This window comes from Chaetodon trifascialis, chromosome 5 (assembly GCF_039877785.1).
Source record: "Chaetodon trifascialis isolate fChaTrf1 chromosome 5, fChaTrf1.hap1, whole genome shotgun sequence".
Taxonomy (NCBI): Eukaryota; Metazoa; Chordata; class Actinopteri; order Chaetodontiformes; family Chaetodontidae; genus Chaetodon; species Chaetodon trifascialis.
The window spans coordinates 997383-1019791 of NC_092060.1; the positions used below are offsets into that span (position 1 = coordinate 997383).

Genomic DNA, 22409 nt, shown 5'->3' on the forward strand with positions numbered 1-22409 from the left:
GACAACTGTTTAAGATTTGAAAAGTTGATTTATTTTTAAAATTCTTTAATCTTTTCATTTTTTTGCATGCAACAATGTAACTTGTAGTAGCTAGAAACAAAACAAATGACATAATGGTTTCATCAATTACCTTGATGCCAATTGCTCCAGAAGAAATGTATCCTAGCATAAGCTATCATATTGCTTAACTTACATATCTAAGCCTTTTGCAAACAAGTGTAAACATATTTTTTAATCCTTTTTAACTGATCTGCATAATCACTTTATTACTAAATCACAATACCTTGCTCTCTTTTTCTCGAGATACTCAGACCTAGCTTGTGGGTCAGCATTCTTCCTGGCCCTGAAAAGTCTTTGCCTTTCTTTATTAGACAGTGGCATCTGCAAGAACAAAACTGACCCTTAAACATCAAAAGCTATACTCATTTTTGGGCAATAACTTCACAATATCTATGATAATGTCCTGTGTTGCTATCATTGAAAAAGATAACAAAAAATACCACAAAAGTTCAAAAATACATAATACTGCTTCTTTTATTTAATTAATTGATTGCTGTTCTTAATAATAATAAAAGTATAACAATACAACATCAAATCAATGCCTAAAAAGCTACAGATAAAGAATTTAAATAAGAAAAGTGTTTAGAAGTAGTCTTGTAATTTAATAATCGCCAAACTAAAAAATTTGTTTGACCGAAGGTCTGTCAGGTGTTGAATAGCAGTTGTGTAGGCCCGCCTTGTTCCTCTTCTGTACAGATAGCTCACTGTGTCACATCCGGTAAGTATGTAGGTGCTGAGAAGGGATGTAAGATCTGAAGCTGCAACATCATACTTCCCCACCAGAGCTTCTGTGATGGCATGAACAGGTAGGAAGATATCCATTGTCTTCACCCACAGCTCCTGCAGCCCATCCATGTGTGTGATGTAGTACATGCACATCATGATCACATCTGTGTCAGTCACAACCAGGATCACAAAAGTTTCTACCAAGAAAAAAGTGTGCATCCTGCAGAAAGTGACTTGTTCCGAGCTGCCCATGCTTCCCCCATGTAGTTCAACAGATGAGCTTTATTCAGTGGGTTGTGAATGAAGCCTTTCCATACAGGTATAGGGAGAGTATCATGTGGCTTGTACTCCTTCATTTTGCTAGGGCAGGTCTTCATCCTCTTCTCTCGTTCCTCACCATTCAGACTTTCAGCAGGGGAGACATCATATCGATCACCAACAAAGTGGATGCAGTCACACTTGTTTGGAAGGATTCCAAGGAGCTGCCTCATGGACTTTTCTTGCAATTCATGGAAGGTGCTGCCTACAGGAAGGTGCTTGCCTACACTGGCTCCAAACATCTACACAACTGCTATTAAATACCTGACAGGCCATCTGACGCTATGCAGGTACAGTGACCCTGAGGAAAACCAGGATGTTCAGGAAGAGGTTATGACAGCAGCATGATGATACATGGGGCTCTATTTTCGACTCCGCCGGCAGTGGTATTTTCGAGCGGCGCAGGCAGGCGCACAGCGCATTTGGTATTTTGGTAGACCAAGGCGTACAGAGGTGCGCTAGAATGGGCGTTGCGGCGCAGTAGGGGGGAGGTGTCGGCATAATGAGCCGGCGCATTGGAATTTTCGACCATTTCGGTCTGCGCCGGCGGCGTAAAAGTGCGCTGAAAGCTCGCCACCTCAGACCTGGTCAATTCTGTGCGCCGGCGGCGCAAGTGGATTTTTGTAAACCGGCAGAGTCGTGCGCTCACCTCACAGTCAGGTTTCCACAGTGTCTGGCATTTCACTGCCATCAATATTTTAGCAACAGCCGCAATTCAATGCAACTATCTGAGTCAGCACATACAGTCAGACATAAATTTATATATTTTGATCAGTATCTCACATGACCACATCGAAAGCGCGTTCGGCACGCGTAATGGTCACTCAACCTGACTGAATGTACACAGGTGAAACAGAGATGTCTGGTGATCTGTGACACAAATTGCCTGGTGACAAACGTGTATGCCACTTTCCCCGGGTCGGCACATGACTCATTCATCCGACGAATTCTAGCATCCCTACAGTCTTTCAGGGGGACACCCCTCTGGATGGGTGGCTGCTAGGCAATAACGGCTATCCACTGAAAACGTGATGACGCCATATATCACACCGTCAACAAGACGGCAGCGTGGTTTTAATGGCGTTTTCAGCAGTGCTCGGTCAGTCATCGAACGCACACTAATTAGCAACAGCCACGATTCAATGCAGCTATCTGAGTCAGCACATACAGTCAGACCTAAATTTATATATTTTGATCAGTATCTCATCTGACGACATTGCAAGCGCGTTCGGCACGCGTAATGGTCACTCATCCTGACCGAATGTACACAGGTGAAACAGGGATGCGAACTAATCGGTTAACATCGCTGTGCCAACCAGAAACAGCCGTGGCATCCTACAGATCATATATATTGCATCTATCCCAGAGCACTCGAGAGACAGAGAGAGACAGACACATGAAAAAACGTAAGTGATGATCGTTGTCCGCTATTACCCACGTCATTTCATTCCAAATACAAATGTTATCATTGTAATGCTTAACGTTATCTACAAAGATGGAGTACATCATTGCTTTGAGGAGGATGAAGAGGAGACCGAGGATTTACCATCTACAGATGGAGCGGCCTCGAAATTCCCCTCCAGGCCAGAGGCCATCCAGCTCCCAGCCGGCTGCCAGCCAGCTACCAGTCCCCCCCTCCTCTTGGGGTGTGCCCAGAATCCACTATAAACACGCCTCTTCATTCAATTGCAGGGTGTCACCAGGAGATGGCGTGTCCCTCACAGGAACACATCTCAAGGGCAAAGATTTTTACTCCACTACATTCATCTGCTTTAGTAGGCTTATTTGTAGTTAGGCAGTCACAGTTACTCAACTATTTTACGTTGATTATTTAGATCAACTTAGAAAAATATTTCTCGCACAAAGTCTTAAAAAAGTCTTAAATGTGTGTTTCCATCAGCCTGTTTTAATGCATATTTTCGATTTGCAAACAGAAAATTCCTAAGTTTTTCTCTTACAATATACTGTATGAATGTTTTTGTGATTGTTGCGATCAAAAAAAACAAACTCATGTAAAAAAGTTGTATATAATCACTTCCTATATGATAATAACCATACTTCACATTACAGAAACAGTCGAAAAGATTCAGTTCCCATCTTAAAAAAAACAAGTTTTAAGTTGAGAATACGAAACATCAGCTCAAAGTTACAAAATTTTGTGGTGGAGATTTGGCGCAGTTGGTAGAGCATCCGTCCCATGTATGAAGCTTTCTGCAGCGGCTACGGGTTCGATTCCGTCTTTCAGCCCTTTGCTGCATGTTATCTTCTTCTTCGAAAAAAAAGTTACAAAATCATTCCTGAGTCATAAAAGTGATGTATTTTTACAAAACAGCCTGTGACTCCAAGAATAAACAGGCTCCATCTGTTTACATAGAGTTTGCTTTTGATAATTATCAACAAAAATGATGACCTAATTTTACTTTACATGTGCTGGAACAGAGACAGAGCTGCAGGAGCAGAGCACGTCATCTGGAGATTCCAGGGCTCGCCTATGTTTTCCGCAACAGGCGCGCGGCTCTCTGCAAAAATAGACCAGGAAGCGGCCAGTAGACAGTCATATTAGTATTGGTTGGATATGCGCTAATTTTTGCGATCGCAAGATTTCCTGGTCGGACTGATAATATACATTTTGATGCATGAGGGAGGTGGGAAAGTTGGCTTATCCATAAATGTAATTAAGTGTAATGGAAACATTTAGTGAAGTCTATGAAGTAGCCAGCGACACAATATTAATATCTGTGGCACAAATTGATTTTTAATTACTGGAGGTACGCGCTCCCCTCAGCCCTCCACCTATTTTACTGGCCATAGCTAGTCTGTGGGACAGTGGGGGCTGGGAGCCTGTTTGGCTGGCGACCATCCATTGAGTTAGAACAAAGGATACACTGTAATGCAAATAATGACTTTTCAGCCAACAACGCGGCCGGCTCGACACTACACATGCCTGACAGAGTGACAGACAGGAGAACATCATGACGCCCGTGGTGATGATGCGCGATGTGTCAGTGAAACTACAGGTTTACTCAGCTCTGAAATGTGCCGGGAGTTAATCGCTTCAAATGCACAAATGCAGTGAAGTTCACAAACCACCAACAGTTTATAGAATAGGATGGACAGTCTATCAGTGGCCATTAGAGCAGCTCTCTAATAATTAAAATAGATGTCACACTGTGCGGAAGAGCTTAATAAGTTAACAAGAGATTTGGCCACGACAGCTGAAACAATGAAACAATTGGATTTATACTTTATCCAAAATCGGGGTGAAATATTGCATGCCACGGATTAGATAGATACAGAAATCATCATCTGAGAAATACTCATGATACTAATTTCACTGTTTATTGGCCGTTTTCATGTGTGTGTGTGTTAACTGATTGGCCAATAAAAACAAGTAGATTGGCCCATCTACATCGGCCCATTGGCCCTTTATGCCCCACAACATTGTTTTTTTTCATTGGTCTGATTGGATTATTCATGATTGAATGTAGGTGTCCGTGCGGGGGATGAGGCTCGCTGGCTGCGGAGGGAGAGTTGATGTTGTAGTAAGAACCTGTCTGCCTGGTCTAACATGATGAAGTCATGTTGAACATTTCCGTTTCCCAAAAAAACATTTATTTGAGATGCAGCGGCACAATATTAATATCAAACACGCGTGCACAACGCCTGACGTAAAAAATGCATTCTTGGTGTGCTTATGAGCACTATGTTTACCCGCGACTATAACTTTTTTTTTAATAGTTACTGTTTATATTCATTGCGTGAACAGTCTGAAAAAAGAGACACAGAGAGGAGGACACAGACAGTCACACAGACAGAGTGATGAAAAATATCAGTGATAATTAGCTACAGTTTATTAAGCCTATGATGTTGAACATCGCAGTGCGCAGTGCGAGCCGTCTGCTGCGCTCCGCAGCCGCCTGTGAAGGCGAACGAAATCTGGAACCTTTCAGCTCAATGACATGACTTTGAAAGCACCAAGTGACTTGTTTCAACGAATTCCGTTAGATTAAAATATGTAGAACTGTAAAATATCACTTCCATGAGGCTGTTCAGTCAGACATTAACAGATCACAGGCTGAAATTGGCATTTCATCCTCCCGTCCCTCCCTCTTCAGCGCACTGTAAATGATTTCTGTCCAGTAATATACAGTACACACACATACAGAAACTGCGTATTGCTGGTCGCCGCATCAAATAGCAACCGGCAAATCTAAAATGCGCTACAAACAGGAAACCCACCAACCGAAAGTGGCTCCGCGAATCAGGCAGAGTATTAAACATTTAACTGTTTAGCAGTTCAGAAAGCTAGAAAAATGCAACGCACAACTTCTGTTATTCATGATTAATTTTCTGGGCACAAATCACTCGGCACGCGGAGATGCGCTGGGAGCCTCTCCAAAGGTGGAGAGAGATGTGGAGGAAAAGGCAGGATGGGCAGATGAGCAGATCCAAGAAGTTTGTGAACGAGCACTACAATAATGTGGATGATTAAGCATAATTATATTTAAAAAACTGCACAGGGTGCTCTACTAGACAAGCAGTTTTTCTTACAGCAGTGGAGGCTATGTGCAGATCTAATGAACGACTCAGCAAAGCTGACACGGTAATAATGACTGCTCCTCCTGGTGGACTGATCAAGCGAGTGCAGGTAGTTTCCGCAAATGGAGCTTAGGGGCGTTACGAGTTGGCCCCGCGCCGATGACGTCATCGCGGGGGATCTCATTACAGTCACGAACCCGCCTACTGCAGAGCAGAGACCGGTCACGGACCCGCCAGGGCCCCAGCATGAAATTAGGGGAATTTCGAGGCCGCTCCATCTGTAAGGACCTCATATTTAGACATCAGAATCAGAATCAGAAATCCTTTATTTATCCCCGAGGGAAAATTGTTTTTGTTGCAGTGCTCCTTACAGAATAGAATTAGAAAAAAATTAGAAAAGAAAGAAAATAGAGAGAACTATATATATAAAAAGCAAATATAAAAACAAAATATTTATATTGAGTATGTGTGTATATATACTGAGAAAAAATAAACAGTATATACAAACGGGTGTGCAAAGTAATACAAACGGTTGTCAGGAGACATGAGTGATGTCAGTCTCCTGGAAACTTGCCATGCGCCTCGCCAGCGGTGTTCTTAAAGGTGAGGCGAGGAGCTGCTGTGATTGGTGGAGATTTGACTCGGCTGTGCCAAACCCACTCCACGCCTTCTCCCCTCCCTCTTTCCGAGTTGCGCCGCTGGGTGGGACTGAAATGAGAAGGAGGTGGAGATGCGCCGGCGGCGCAGCTCACGAAAATACCAAAGTCTGTGCCGCCACGCCCCATCGGCGCAGCGGACCTGACTTTGCGCCGCGCCCACGCCGCGCCGGTGGCGGAGTCGAAAATAGAGCCCCTGCTGTCACTCTATGACAGGAGTGACTTTGGTGGTACTCTAAATGCACTGCGAGCCCATCTCTTTGTGAGCATCAAAGGAGACTTGCCTTCCACCAACTGAAGATGCTTTCCTATTGCACCTTCACCAAGCCCCGCATCAGTTGGCTGTGTGTAATCGGGCACACATGGATCAGCCAGCCTACCCAACTGCCACTGATTTTGGGAGACAACTGGCAAATTGGTGGCAGCCATGATGCTGACAGAGGCAAAACCTTCTGAACTCAAACACAGCAAATACTGCCGCTGCAAGAAAAGCATGTGTGCCCGAGGATGGTCCTGTGCAAGAGCCAATGTGAAGTGTGGCATTGCATCTTGTGCTTGAAGACAGGGACACATAAGTAGGCCATGTGTGTGTGTGTGTGTGTGTGTGTGTGTGTGTGTGTGTGTGTGTGTGTGTGTGTGTTGGGGGGGGGCATCTTTTATAGCGCTGCTGTATAGCCCACCCTGCAAGTCTTGTTTGCTGTTATATTTCTTGTGTGACACATTTCCATTGGGAGAACAGAGTTATATTGAAATTAAAAAGATGCCTAGGCAATAATGGGTTTTTGTTTGTTTGTTTTTTAATTTACTTTTTATTCATTTTCTTTTAGTAACATACATATATGTGCTGGCTGGGCACACAGACATGCAACACAAGATAGCAGAACATGACGAGGGGAGGATTTGTGCCTTAAGTAAAACAGCAAGTTAACATAAGCACATCATACATAAAGATTTAAAGATACCTACTTGAACGTAGGGAAAAAAACATTTCTTATTAAAGGATTTGTGATCTATATGAAATCAGGCCTTACAGTTGATACATAACAGAGCAATTTTAAGACCAATTCTCTTCAAAAATATCAGTTTGGTTTCTTAGTTTGAATGTAATTCTCTCCATAAAAATTACATCGATCCACTCATTTATTGTTGGTTTGTCTTTCTTAAGCCATTTTCTGGTCACAGCCTTTTTACACCCCACTAACAACACACTCAAAAGGTATTTGTCCTGCTTTGTATATTCAAGTCCATCCAAATCACACAGGTACATGACTTTGAAGTTTAGAAGCATTTTTCTTTGAAAGACAGCCTCCAGGACACCCAGAATCTCTCTCCAAAATGGAGTCACAGAGGAACTGCTCCAAAAAATATGAAACTGAAGTATTCCCACAGGACCTCCAACATGCAGTCTGATTTGAATAGTTGGACTTTTGTGCTGGGGAGCAAAAGAATCGGGTCAAGTTTTTCCAGGTGAATTCCCTCCAGGAGGGGGAGCTTGTCACTGACCACTGCTCTCTGCAAGTCCAGTCCCATTCCTCTAGTGAGAAATGGGAACTGTGGAACCTCTGCTTCCCATCTTTCCTTTATATCCAAAGTATAATCACCCCCAAGACTGTGGAGAGCTGAGTACAGTTTGGATATTATCTTTTGGAGAGTGACATTCTTGTAGGCTCCTTGAAAAATGTTAAGAATTTCATCCCTCCCTGAAGCAGCATCCCTTGGGAATTTCTTACTCATAAAATCCCTGATTTGTAAATTTTTCTTTTAGGTCCTGGAAACTCAAAACATTATCCTGATCTAAGAGTGCACAGTATGCTGTAAGTCCATTTTCTGTCCAATTTCTGAACCTTGTGTCATAATTATTCGGCATAAAATCTGGATCATATGCAAACCATTTAAACAGTTCGGTTCTTCTCTTCAGTTGATATTTTTTTATTATTTCACCCCATGTTGTCAAAGAGCCAATTATCAATCCACCTTTCTCCTTTGGTAATTGTAATGTTTTATATTTTATTCTTGGCTTCTTCCCTGCCCATATAAATCCCACTCTCTAAAGTACAATTCTGGTTTCTCTATTGGTATAGAGTGAAATAGATAAAAAAAAAAAAAGTCGAGGTAAAATTTTTAATTTTTAACCGAATCTATATGAGAACTGATATTTAGATAAGGGATCAAGTTCCATCTATTGATGTCTGCTGTAATTTCTTTTTTTTGAGGGGGCCATAGTTTATCTCTTCTAATTTTGATGTGTCTAAAGGAAGGAAAATTCCCAAATATTTTACAGAGCTTTTGTCCCAGTCTAGATGGTACCTGGAGCGGAGACACTGAGAGAGATCAAAGTGAAAACTAAGGACCTGAGTTTTTTACTTGTTTAATTTATATCCTGAGTATGACCCATACTCATCTAAAATAGACATAAACGCTGGCAGAGATTCTGTTGGGTCTGAAAGGCTAACAAGCACAAGGTCTTGTTGTTCTGTCTAATCCATTGTGCCAATGGCTCAATAAAAATTGCAAATAGGATCACAAACCTGTTTGATCCATATTGATTATACGGGGGAAAAAAATTCTCAAGTCGTTTTGTAATAATTGAAGTAAATAATTTATAGTCCAAATTAAGCATACTAATTGGCCTGTAATTTGCACCTAATTTGTCCTTACTTATAACAGATATAACTGCTTCTTTCCATGACGCAGGGGTTTCTCCTTCCCCTTTAGTCAGGACCCAGTTGAATGTTTTTAATAAAATAGGTGTCAAAACCTCCTTCAGTTTCTTATACCATTCTGAATTGAATCCATCCGCACCTGGGGATTTATTAGCTTTTAGTCTTGAGTTGGGATGGGTACCTTACACATCTGAATCGATACGATACCGATATCGGTACCTGCGAATCGATAAAGGTATTTTTCGGTACCTGTTTTCAATACTTTTTTCGGGGGGGATATGTTTGTATGTATGTTTGGTAATTAAAGTTATTTTGTATATTTAAAAAATAGTCAAAACTTCGGAATTTTGAACATTTATTCTTCAATAACATCAAGTGAAATATCTCCAACAAAGAACTTGAGAAAAATGTGTGTGGGGATAAAGTAAATAACTTAAAAATAAATAGATTCAAAATAAATAACTGTATAAAATGTTTCACATTTCCACCTGCTGCCTGTACTAGGCGGGTTTCTTTCAAAATAAATAACCGTATAAAATGTTTAACATTTGCACCTGCTGCCTGTACAGTAAAAAACAACTTTCAAAATAAATAACTGTATGAAATGTTTAACATTAGCAGCACCTGGCACCTCTACAGTAAACAAACACTTAATCAAGAACCATAGGATACGATACACACATCTTTAACAGTTCTTATTAAGGAACACGAGCATGTCGACTTTTTCTGGCAAGAGCCGAGCCCGTTCCACGCTGACTGTGTCCCCAGCTGTCGAGAACACTCTTTCAGAAGGAGTGGAAGAAGCCTGCACACAAAGATGTTTTTTGGCCAAACTTGCCAGCACTGGCATTTGGTCATTCTTCTGCCACCACCACAGGAGGGGATTGGTGGAGCTGAGGACTGCTGGAAAGCTCCTGTAGGTCTGCAGCTCTTTCTTTACCTTTTCAGTCACTGAGGGAGTAGTGACATCTGCCTAAGTCTGCATTAGCAGGGCCTGGTCTTCCTCCTCAAAGAGCTGACCAAGTGCTGAAAGCTTCTTTCTTTTTACAGGTGCTGCTGCCTCTTCTCCTTCAGACTCATCATCTTGCAGCACATTTCTTTCTCTCTCCTCTGCCTCCTCTTCCTCATGGGTAATCAACACTTCACCCTTAAAAATATAGCATACACACAACAAGTAATTAAAACAATGTTTGTATTATAACAGAACACGTAAGTCCACTCTATGCCCCAGAATGAACAAACCTTGTTTGCACTTAGTGCCACAGCTGCATTTTCTAGGCGGGTCCAAACATCCTCATCATGAACCCAGCCTTTGAAGCGTGGATCTAGCGCTGTAGCCTCCTCAAGGAAGAGTCGAAGTTCTTTATTTGCTTCCTCCTATAAAAGAACATAAAATTATTTGGGTGATCAATTCTAAATGTGAACAGTTGGATGGCAAAATTAAGTGAATGATTTACATACTGCGTAGCGGCAGGAGAGGTCGCCCCAGACCTTCTCCTTGATGGCTCTCCTGGATGCAGAGTCTTCATCTGTCACCTCAAACTTGGCCCTCAGTTTGTCCAGGATGGAGAGGATCTGCCCTGCTGTGGCGTTCTTGTCAGAGGAGACTGCAAGTGTGGATGTGTATATGACTTTCATGGGGTGTTTTTCATTACATTGAATTGTGCCTCCTCGTCTCCTCTCTCCTTCGTCGACCCGGAAGTCGTTTCCCCTCCGCCATGATGAAGGATCTTCCAATTGCTTAAATGCACCTGAAGGAGACAAGGAGCGAGGAGAGAGGAGGCTTCTGAAGGCGAGGATACACCGGTGTAGCCTACGCGGAAGTCTTTTATTATTTAAGGGGCGTGTCGTATGTGGCACACGTTTGAATCATGGCGGGAGCAGGTCTTCACAAATGTAATCTTGATTCTTGTTTCAACTGTGTCCTTTTAACAATTGTATCTGTCACCAAGAAATTAATGAAAATTCTTGGTATATTACGGTTTTTTAAAGCAAGGCTACAAGGCTGTTGGTTTAATCTACCACACACCCGTCCTCTGTTATGCCTCTAACGGCATATAATTGAAACCTCATCAATAGCAATCAGGAGTAGAACAGTCTGACTGCAGATCTGACCATAATATCACGTTTTACAGCTTGTACAGCTGTGCAAACGTCATCAGTAATTGACGTCGCTTCGGACTGACGCTGTGGAGCGAGGATTTTTCATTTCGGAGTTTCGTTTCCTTCGTCCTCACGTCCCTTCCTCGCATCCCTCTTTCATGTCCTCGCTGGGCGGAGCTAAGACGCGAGGAGAGGAGGCGAGTGGAGGAGACGAGGAGACCAATTTATGGAATGAAAAGCACCCATGGTGTCCACAAAGTCCTAACACTTGCTTATGTCATCATCTGACACCCTCTCTAACCTAGGAGCAAAATACAAAGTATATATGGATAAGGATGTTTTGTGTCAGCAGAATACACGTAATTAAATTTTTGTCATCTCTTTACTATTTGACTTATTTTTTAAAATCAGTTTATACCTGTCTCTGTCCATGGCCTTCTTTATGCGTGGGTCCCTTGCAGCAGCCTGGATGGCAGGGTACTGTTCAATGAAGCGCTCTACCATCAGGAAAAGACTGTTCCACCTGGTTCTCACATCCAGTATGAGGGAGTGCTCATCAAGGCCTTAAAGAAGACAAAGACAGAGTTTTGTCCCAGTTAAATGTAGTTGAAAGAAGAAGAGTACAAATAAAATATGTATTTAGATATATTACCATTATAAGATTTTTTTATTCATCTATAATTGACCTTCTTTCACCTACCGAGGAGTTTCTGTTTCTCTTTCAGAACAGGCTTTGCAAGGCTATTTCTTCTAAGCCACAGCACAACAGCGCGTATCCTCCCTGACCAACTGGATATGTTTTTCACACTGTACAGTTTTTGGGCTGCAATGTTGAGGGTGTGTGCGAAACACCCCATCTTCAATACCCTCATCTTCTTGACAGCTACTTCCATGTTGGCAGCGTTGTCAACAGTAACAGCTATCACTTTGGACTTCACTTCAAAGTCATCTGCTACAACAGGCCCTGTCTGTGAGACATACACTGCCCTTGTACGGAGGACTTTCTCCCTCAGCTCCACCTCCACTATATAGTGAACAGTGACAGTAATGTAGTGGTCTTGAGCCACACTACTCCACAGGTCAGCTGTCACTGCAACGTAGTCTACTTCTTTCAGCTCCTCCTTTACGTTGCTTTTTTCCACACTGTACCAAGCTGGTACTAGTGTGTTGCAAAGTTCATTTTGGTTAGGGGGGTTGTATTTCGGATTGAGAGCCCTTGTCATCTCCCTGTTGTGAAAAAATAATAATAAAAGAAATAATAATTATAATAAAAAAATCTAAATAACATCATAACGTCATCAGCAAGCCCTGGCTATCACACACATAATCACTCGTTTTATACAATGAAATAATATACAGTACCTAAACCATGGGGTGTTTACAGTTGCAAAGGGCAACATAGCTTTAACTACATATGCGGTCACAGCTCTGTGACACTCCTCGGCTCTATGGCGAGGCAAAGCAGCCTCCTTTGCCTTAGTGAATGGGGTCACCGTTGCAGCTCTCACTGTAACTGAAGGGTGTGTGGGGAAATGGGACGACGTGGATGGACCTGTTAATTAACATAAACGTGTAACATTAACATTACGGGGAACCGAGCCGTTTTAACCTCAAATGCTTCTCAAAATGCATTTGAGGTTAAAACAGGAAACATTTAAGCACATCATTTAGCTTACCTGGAACCGAAGAACTTGATGCTGCTGAGCTAATTGAAGCTGCGTCGTTGTCGTCATCTACCTTTTTAAAAGGGGCCAGTTGTTCTCCTTCCTCGAAGCTGGCGGCAAGTGTCGAGCTGCTGGCGGTAACGTTTGCTGCTGGCGCCGGCGAGTAGCTGTGGTAACGTTAGCCTGTGTTTTTAAACTGTCAAAAATCGTGCACTCCTCCACCTTGAGGAATATTTGGTGTTTAACCAAGTGCTTCCTCAAGTTGGACGTGTTTCCTTTGCTGGCTTTGCACTTTGCATCACAAATGTTGCACCGCGCGTTGTCGGCATCCAGCTTGGTAAAATGAAGCCAGACTTTGGAGCACTTGCGGTCCGCCATGGTTCGCCTCTGAAGATAAAGCAACCACTGACATAACCACGTCACCATGTCACCGCGTCCTCGCTCTCGCCGACGCATAACGTCAAGGTGCGTACATGGAAAAAAAAAAAAAAAAAGTGCGTTCCGGTACCGAAATGTGGTACTCAATACTCGGTACTTCAGCGGGAATTCGGTCGGTACCCATCCCTAGTCTTGAGATAGCTGAGTAAATTTCTTCTTTTGAAATTTGTGAAGCTAGTATTTTATTTTTGTTTTTCGTGAGTTTTGGTAGATTTAAGGATTTCAATAGTGTCTCCATTTTCTGATCGGTATTGACTTGAGGTCGTGAATATAATTTTTCATAATATGTTTTAAAACAGTCTTTGGGTCCCTTATCTTGTATATGTCTGCCTGTTGTTTTCTTAGCTTGTATGCTAATAGTTTTGAATATTTGCTGCCCCCTTCCTAGTATTTTTGTTTTGTGTAAAGCAATTTCTTTTGAATCTCTTGAGAGTATAACTCTTCAATCTGATTTCTTTTCTTTTTTATTTCTATTTTAACTTTTGGGTCTGTTGAGTCTTTATGTTCAGATTCTAGGTTTATGAATTCAGTCTGGAGGGTCTTAATATCTACCTCTCTTTGTTTCTTAAGAAAAGATGTTACTGCAATCACCCTCCCTCTCATTAGTGCCTTGCAGGCATCCCAGAGTATGGGTGGAGAAACCTCTCCATTATCGTTAGAGTATTCTTGAATTTCTCTTGCAAACTGTTCTGTCCTGTTGTTGTTGAGTACATTAGGGTTTAGTTTCCAGTGTGTAAGCTTCCTTCTACAGGTCATTTGTAAGGACAAATAGAGTGGGCAGTGATCTGAAAGGACCATTCCTCCAATACGGCAGTCTTGTACTTTGCTACTGTCTGTTCCAAATATTAAAAAATGATCAATTCTAGAATATGTTGAGTGTGGGGATGAATAGAAGGTATAATCTTTAACTAATGGACTTAGCTGTCTCCAAACATCAATTAATCGTATTTAGGGCTGGGCCGATATGCAATATGTCTCGCGATAGACACGTCATCAATATCAATATAAAATGCGTTTGATAAAGCATTCAATAATTTTTTTTTCTTCGTCGGAAGAAACCTGAAGTTGCGAAGCGAGGCTGGTTGCATGAACAAAGGCACTCGCTCTCAGGTAACTGAGCAACGTAGGGACTAATCGCTAATCAGTGAGAGAGACACGCTAACACGCCAATCATGTAACATTATCAAGTTCGGTTGCGCCATCTCGTTGTCACGTGTTTGATGCTCCGCGAGGAGTGAGTGAGCGCTGCAGCGAGCAAAGAAATTGTCAATAGAACAGGGAAAGTCAGCTCACCAGTATGGAGTTTTTTGGATTTTATAAGTCGGACCGTGGTCAGACCAATGTGGTCTGTAACTTATGCAAGACTTTAGTCCCCACCAAGACCGGTAATACCACAAACTTATTTAACCACCTTAGCTGCGCTCACTCTCTGGAGCGCAGCCGTATTCGCCAACGTCCGCCAACCGCAGCACCACCATGCAGAGGTATCTGCTTCAGTGCCTGATGACAAATCATCTAAAAGGCACAAAGACGTAACGGAACACTGCACATATTTGAAAACATTTTATTCACCAGAAGCTGAATCAGTTTGTGAACTTCCTGCACAATAGGCGCTCGTCGATTGGACAAAGTAGGAGGGGAAAGCCCTACCTCCCGGCCCAGAAAAACAACAGTGAACGCAACTGTTCCTATAATGCTATCGTAGCTTGTCAGGGATTGATTCTGTTATTTTTCTTTGACGATCTAACGTGTGACAACAGATGAGCTCAGAGTTTAAGGACTGTGACTGTTGGTAGTTGTGATTTGATTTCGTTTAAATATGCCAAATTGTGAATTTATGGATTATTGTTGTTCAGACAATTGAGCTAAGCTAGCTAGCAATTGCTAATGTCAGCGGTCACTTGTTGCCATAGCAACAGTAAACATTCATGTAAGGACTAATGAGCTGTAAATAGAGATGCGGAATCTAGCTATATTATGAATACAGATGAGATGCATTGTATTTTAGCATGCGTATGCCCTGCGTATAGCGTCACTACGTACATTTGGTCCTGTGTTTGGTAGGGTAAGCTTTCACACTGCATACGAACCAAACCAGGGTTCACTTGCAAGCGAACCAAGACCCACGTTTTCAGGCAGAACAGAGTTCGCTTGTTTGGTCCACACCAGAGTTCGGATGAGCTTTCACACCTGCCCAAATGAAGCGGACTATCGGAGGAACCGAACTCTGGTCCATTTAAAGTGGACCAAACAGCTCTGGTGTGAAAGCGACCTTAAAATCACTGGCACATATTAAAGTCCCCTGTGCATCAGTTATGATCCTCTCTATTACTTGGGTGTAAAAATTTGGTTCTGAACCAGGAGGGATATACCCATTGTATAGGGTAAACAAATTTCCATCAACCTTCCCACAGATCATTATGAGTCTACCTTCCTTGTCTTTAATAGTAGACATATGTTCATATGTCACCTTTCCTGAAATTAGTATTACTACTCCTCTATTGTGTTTAGATCTATTTGAGGAGAAGACATATTTAAACCCCTGTCTTTTAAGTTTTCCATGTTCAGCTTCCATCAGGTGGGTTTCTTGCAAAAATGCAATATCTATGTTTTCTCTTTTTAGTTTAAGAAGAATATTGTTCTGTTTGACTGGGCTGCAATGCCCATTCACATTTAGAGACACTACTTTCATTATCTGGTCCCTGTATATACCCAGTTACATCTGGAGTTGTATGATGCTGTGACCTCAACAAAAGCAGATTTCCCTTGTAGAAAAAAAATTCCTCCCCTGTTTTAAACGTAGAACAAGAGCAAGCATTTCCACTTGTCATAACAAAAATAACAACTATAACAAAAGCAAGAACTTCCTGTAACCGAGGAACCGTTGTCCCTCCAAGATCCCTGTTGGTGGGTGGAGGGAAAAACCCCTCCTGGATGGTTGGGGCCCTCCTTAGTGGTGTAGTGGCTGACCTACTGGTGCACTCCATGTCCACTAATGAGTCCAACATTACTATTCCTTTCAGTCAGTGATTTACAGTAATTTCAACAGATTAAGTTTTAAAGGAATAAAGTAAAGCGAGAGAGTAAAAAGGAATAGTTCACCTCCCTTATTATCCAGTCCACTCACATACAGTTCTGAATCTTTTTTAGTACTTTTAACATTGTAATGATCTTCTAAACTCTTGGAGCTTTTCCTTCACTCACGTCCCTATTTGTTTTCCTCCATTGGCCACTTGTTGCCATGGGAACGCCTTCTGTATCTTCTCCTCCAAGTTGGAGGCTGGATCCTCTCTGACAGCGGGCACCTCCATCCCCCGGCCCCGTAGCTCCTGTGCAGCTTGATGTGCGTCCTCGTAGGTTCGTGGGCCGGTCCTCCAGTGAATCTGGATCATCGTGTATGGGGTTTGGAAGTGAATGCCTTTTTCTTTCACCGCTTTTTTAATTCCCCCGTAAGCTCTGCATTTTCCCATCACCTCCTATGCATAATCATGGTCAAAGAAAATCGGTTTGTTGTTAAGATGAATTCTCTTTTTCCAAGCCAACTTCAATACCATTTCTTTGGTATCATGCTGCTGGAAGTTTATCACAATGGACCGAGGTGTAGCGTCAGGTCCTGGCTTCTGGGTCGAAGCTCTATGAGCCCGCTGAATCTGCAGGGACATACTGGACCTACTTTCCAAATCTGTGACTTTTTCTTGCACCCTGCGTTGCTCTTTCAGCAGACTCAGCAGAGCCTCTTTCGTTGCAGCGCAGCTTGTTTCCATATCCAAAATGCACTCCTCTGCCTCGCTAATCGCCTGGTTGTGACCTTGGAGCCTGGTCCCGACTTCAGCTAGCTTCTGGTTTAGCTCATGTCTCAGCGTCGCTAACCCGTCCTTGAAGTCCTGCTTTAAATCTCCCTTGAGGTCAGAAATAGCTAAAGTGAACGTCATTTTTGAAGTCGCGAATGTTATTCGAAATAGCTGACAGTTCCCAAAGCAACTCGTCTTTAGATTCGCCACCATCACTGCTAGCTAGCAGGTTGCTATTTTCTTCGTCAGTCGCCTCCATTTGTTTTTTGTTAGGCTTAAAATGTTCAGTTACCCTCCCTCTCCAGGTCGTATCGTCTCTTTTTTGTTTCCCCCCCAGTCATATCTTGCCCTTCAGAGTTTTCACGTTAAAGTTTTCGAGTTGGGGGGTATTCTTAATAACGACTGAAACAGAGTAAATTACTCTGCATCCGTCTCGAGCATGGCTTAACCGGAAGTTCTAGGCGATGATGTTTAATAATGTGGACATTAACAACCATGTTAAATAGCCAGTATGTCTTTCGGAATTTTGAGAGTAGTCTAAAATTCTATTGAGATTCTGAGCCTGTTGATCGCCAACTAGCAGTGAAATCAACACAGATCCAATGATTTTGGTTGGATTTTAATAATTTTTTTCTGTGGAATGAGTATACTGTTTGGTGAAAAGAATGCCATATTGACTGACGTCGTAACTTGGGGGAATGGTTGATTGCCAGTGAAGAAAAGATGAAAATATTGGAAAAAAGTGATTAAAAAAGTGGTTAACAAAGTTTGTGGTATTACCGGTCTTGGTGGGGACGACAGTCTTGCATAGTTTACAGACCAAATTGGTCTGACTACGGTCCGACTTATAAAATCCAAAAAACTGCCATACTGGTGTAGCAGAACTGGCCTCTAACTGACCTTCTCTTACCCTCTCTGACTTCTCATGAGAAACAGAGGTGTAAACCAGCCAACTGACTGAATTATAGACCATCTGGTTTACTTATAATGAAATGTGATTTCGGAGAGAGACAGGATGTCTGGCCCAGTAAACTACCCTTCTCACACATTGAAAGAGAAAGAGAGCCAAAAGGTCAACGCCTTGGGCATCTCTTACCCAGGAGGTCCCATGTTAAGGCTAATTCTTCCCCAATAGCCCTAAGGGCTCAAGACAATAAAACTGTCTGCAGAGACAAATGACATGCTCCAGAGGAACCTCCAAAAATCAGATAATGCTGATGGGTTGTAAACTGGACATTCATTGAAGCCACTGGTGATACGTGCTTGTGTGCTTTTTCTCAATAATCCAGGATAACCAGCCTTCTATGTTAAACTTAACTTTTGATGTTTTCACCTTACAGGACTCATTGTACGCATTATATTGGTGTTTTCCCAGTATCTCTGACCTGAAGTATGACAAAGTTGTGATTTTAACGGTTTTACAAAAGTTTGTCTGAATTGTCACCATAAAACCATACTGCCATCCAGAGGTTCCTAACCATCAGATTGAATATGCTTGACTTGACACATTTATCGATAAGTAACCGTAATCGTGATAATCATTTTGGCAAATATAGTCTGCCTTTCTTTATTTCTTTATCTTTATTTTTGTGTTAGTTATACCGTGAGTCATCATACATATTAGGATGAAATCGTTACCATGATTATTTTTAATGTTGCCATACAATCATAGGAAGTGTCTAATGCATGCTGTGAACAATGTTGAAATGTCAGTGAAAATGTGTCATTGAAATTATATGTGATTGACCATAGTGAGAAGCAGATGAGCCCCTCATATGAATCATTGATTAGTTCAGCTCCTTGAGGCGATTGTGCGTCACAAAGCGTCTCACATGTTCGACGGTCTGCCCATTAGACACGCCCCTGGAACGAGATTTAAATGTCTGCAGCCGCAGCATGAATTTAGTGCGCGTTACTCTGTCTTGTCAAGTTATGTTCTAGTTTAGTGCGCGTTACTCTGTCTTGTCAAGTTATGTTCTAGTTTAGTGCGCGTTACTCAGTCTTGTCTTAAGTTATGTTACGTTATGTTTAGTTTTGTCTTTTACTTCTTAGTTGTCTTGGTCTTGTACAGTCGTTTTGCTCTTTAAGTTTTCCCGTCTTCGAGCTACTCAAAAGCCATACCGAGTAGCGTGATTTATTTTTCAGAAGACGTATTTCTATAGTTTTGTCGTAAACTTTCATTTTTCTAAGCCACACTTTTTGTCTTTAGTAAATTCTCGTCAAGTAATAATAATTTTGGAGACACTTTTCGACCGGCCATCGAAGAGGTTATCAACCCGCTGGTCCGGGTCAGATAACCATCCAAAGCCATTCCTCGCCTGTCACCGACGCCATCGAAATCCAGTTCCTGAATCATCACTGTCCAATATCAGCTCAACCGTGGTGTGCCTGGGTCTCCCACCTGACTGCCAAGCAGACGAGCCACGACGGACACTGGAAGCATCTTCGGCTAGTTTGGAGCAGGCCTTTACAGGAACGTTGCTGACAAGTAGGCATGCACTAAGCGGGTTTGAATAAGAGTTGGTCCGTGAGGTTAAGATACTGCTGACTCATCCAAATTCTCTCAACTACTCGTTTAATCCCTTAACTTTACGTTCGCGTCCCTATTATCCCCTTACAACTACTTCTCACTATCGCCAAACTTGTTTTGCCATTGCGTTGCTATAAGTTTCTTTTGTGTTGTCATATCACCTCATATCTTCTGTCTTATTATTCATGACGCATCACTCATTATCCATAATTCTGCTTAATAAATGATATTTTGATATAAGTCCTGATTAGACTGTGTCCTTTTGAACTGAATATATACGATCCCTGTATCCAGAGTTTACACTTCAGATTATCAGACTGGTTTACTGTTAGTCCATTCGTTAGTATTTTATCAGCGTTATAGCAGTTAATTTCTGCAGTCCTTCTTAGCTGAGGAAGGTGGTGCCCCGTTATTTTATCAACGAATGCAACATCAAATTAAGGTAGTTCCTACACACTACACTGGCAAGCTGACTTTTTTTATCGACAATTTCTTTGCTCGCTGCAGCTCTCACTTTCTATTTCTCATTTCACTCCTCGCAAAGAATCAAAGAGACAACGAGATGGTGCAACTGAACGTGATACTGTTACATGACTGGCGTGTTAGCATGTCACTCCCACTGATCAGTGATTACTCCCTACGTTGCTCGGTTACCTGAGAGCGAGTGCCTTTGTTCATGCAACCAACCTTGCTTCGCAACTTCTGGATTCTTCCAACGAAGAAAAAAATTATCAAATGTTTTATCGAATGCATTTTTTATTGGTATTGATTACGTGTCTATCGTGAGACATATCGTTATCGTTCTATCACCCAGCCCTACCACCGCCTCATGTCTCCACCTTCACAGCAGAGTCCAACGTTAATTAGTCACGAGAGTGCGGCCCTGACATCACGTCAAGCACCCAAGCACCAGGTCAGAGAGTCAGAGGAGTGTCGTCTTGGAAAATAGGGAAGCGACTTACCAGAGAAAAGGTAGACTTATTAGCTTAAGATAACTCTGAATAGATTTTACAAGTTTAATAGACATTTGCAAAATATTCATGGCCAGCTAACATTAAGTAACATATCGGTAGCTTTTAATTGGGCCCGGTGCCAACTCAGTGTCGCTAACGTGAGTAAAGTGAGAAAGCATTAAGCTAATGATGATGTAGCTGCTGACTGCATTTTCAGATGAGCTTGTTCAAACATTTCTCTAAGAAGAGAAAGACAGCTGATGGAGATGATTCTAGTCAGTAATGATGCGTCAGTTGCGAATGAAATGGCTCTCAGAGGCAATTGGAGCCTCCTGCCTGGGAGCCGGAGCGAGAGTCGCTTTGGGTTTTTTTTTTTTCTCGATTCCGTTCAAGTCGCACATGATTGGTCAACTACATGATGTGTGGTGGCTTCAATGTGTACGCACTGAGCAGAAGGGGGAGGAGCGGGGGTTACAGACACAGCGCACCCACCCACACACACCCACACACACACCCACACACAATCAGCCTTTAAAAAGCAATTTTCAACTGCCCATTCAATAAATAGGTTGTAAAAATAAAATCTGCAGTCAAGTGTCACTTGTTTACGCCACCACAGCTCCCCGCAGAGCCTGCCCCCGCTGCTGAAAAAAATCCTAGAGAAAACGTGCGCATGTGCACTGAGCTTTCATGCTTTCATGTTGTTTTCAGACCTAACCTACTATACAGAAAATAATAAAAACAAAGAAAAACTTTGAATGAAAAGACGTGTCCAAAATTTTGACTGGGACTGTATGACATTTAATATGACATGAAATAGTAATTTGTCAATTGCAAACGTATTAAATAACTAATATTAATATTAACTTATTGAATAATTAAGTACAGTACTTACTTTGATGAAAGTTAATGCTCTGAAAATGCATTTTGAGAGATCTTAGTAGTGTTTCATTTTCTTAGCAGGCTTATGATCATCACTGAAAAATATCTTGCATGTCCAGCAGGGACAACTTCCACCAATCACGCACCAACATCACCTGCAGTCTGACAACATGTACTGGTAATAACTCATTTTTAACACTGATCAAGGTGTGGAAACATTGTGGAACAGAATGCATAACAAAGTAACAGCAGCAACACTGCAGATACACACAAAAAGAGGTTTGTTAATTCGTCTATTGCCCCAATGCATGTTGGGAACCTACCTCATGTAACTGCAGTCACATGATGAGCACTTAGCCAATCGTAGCAATACTGATCAGAGTTTGAACTCTTGCCTGTATTTTAAAATAAGATGTACTGTAATCCAAAATCCTTACATGCTGGATTGACAAATCAATCTTCAAACTGCTTCAAAGAACCAAGTTACATGGATGAGAATAAACCGGGTTATTTTAGGCCGATAACAGCATGTTAGCTTAAATTTGTTAGTTAAATCACATCTGAAGGACAGGGCCCCGCTGTCCGAAGTCCAATTTAGCTGGTTAGCTAATTTAGCCTTGATCGTTTATTGCGGATGCTTTCAGACGACGTAACAGACAGATTATTTAGAGAAACAGTAACGTTACACTACCTCAGAGTGTACACGCCGTTTGTTATCCTTGTTGTGGATTTCTTCGCACAGCTAGCTAAGGGCTACCGTCCTCCGAGGCCGAGTAATTGTACCGTTCGTCAAGTTACTGATAGACGCCCTCTAAACTATCAAATCGTGTGAATGTACTTCCGGTCAAAACATTCAAAATAAACCTGTATCAAACAGATCTACTTATATCGTTATCGTTTCAGTCAAGGCTTATTGGTCATGTCAACATTAGAAATATTTGCCACAATAGGAGCAATAAAGTTGCAAATAGAAACGTAGCTGAATAAAACTCAGCTTTTACGAGCATTTTATGAAAAGCCAGTCAGTGTTCTTGCTTGTTAATTGATCTGTTTAGAACAAACTCAAGCTAATGTCGTTATAGATCA

The 22409-nt window shown here is 42.0% G+C and overlaps 1 protein-coding gene across 4 annotated transcripts in view; it reads right to left on the reverse strand.

Moving 5' to 3' along the window:
• abhd18 (abhydrolase domain containing 18) overlaps positions 1–22165 on the reverse strand; it is a 93712-nt gene extending 71547 nt beyond the window's left edge. For 2 of the 4 annotated variants that reach the window (XM_070962728.1, XM_070962730.1), the window contains exon 1: positions 22015–22165. The gene's annotated coding sequence lies outside the window, so the exon portion shown is untranslated. The remainder of the gene's footprint in view (positions 1–22014) is intronic. The other 2 variants (XM_070962729.1, XM_070962732.1) reach the window with 1 other exon arrangement.
• Between the last annotated feature and the right edge of the window lie 244 nt (positions 22166–22409).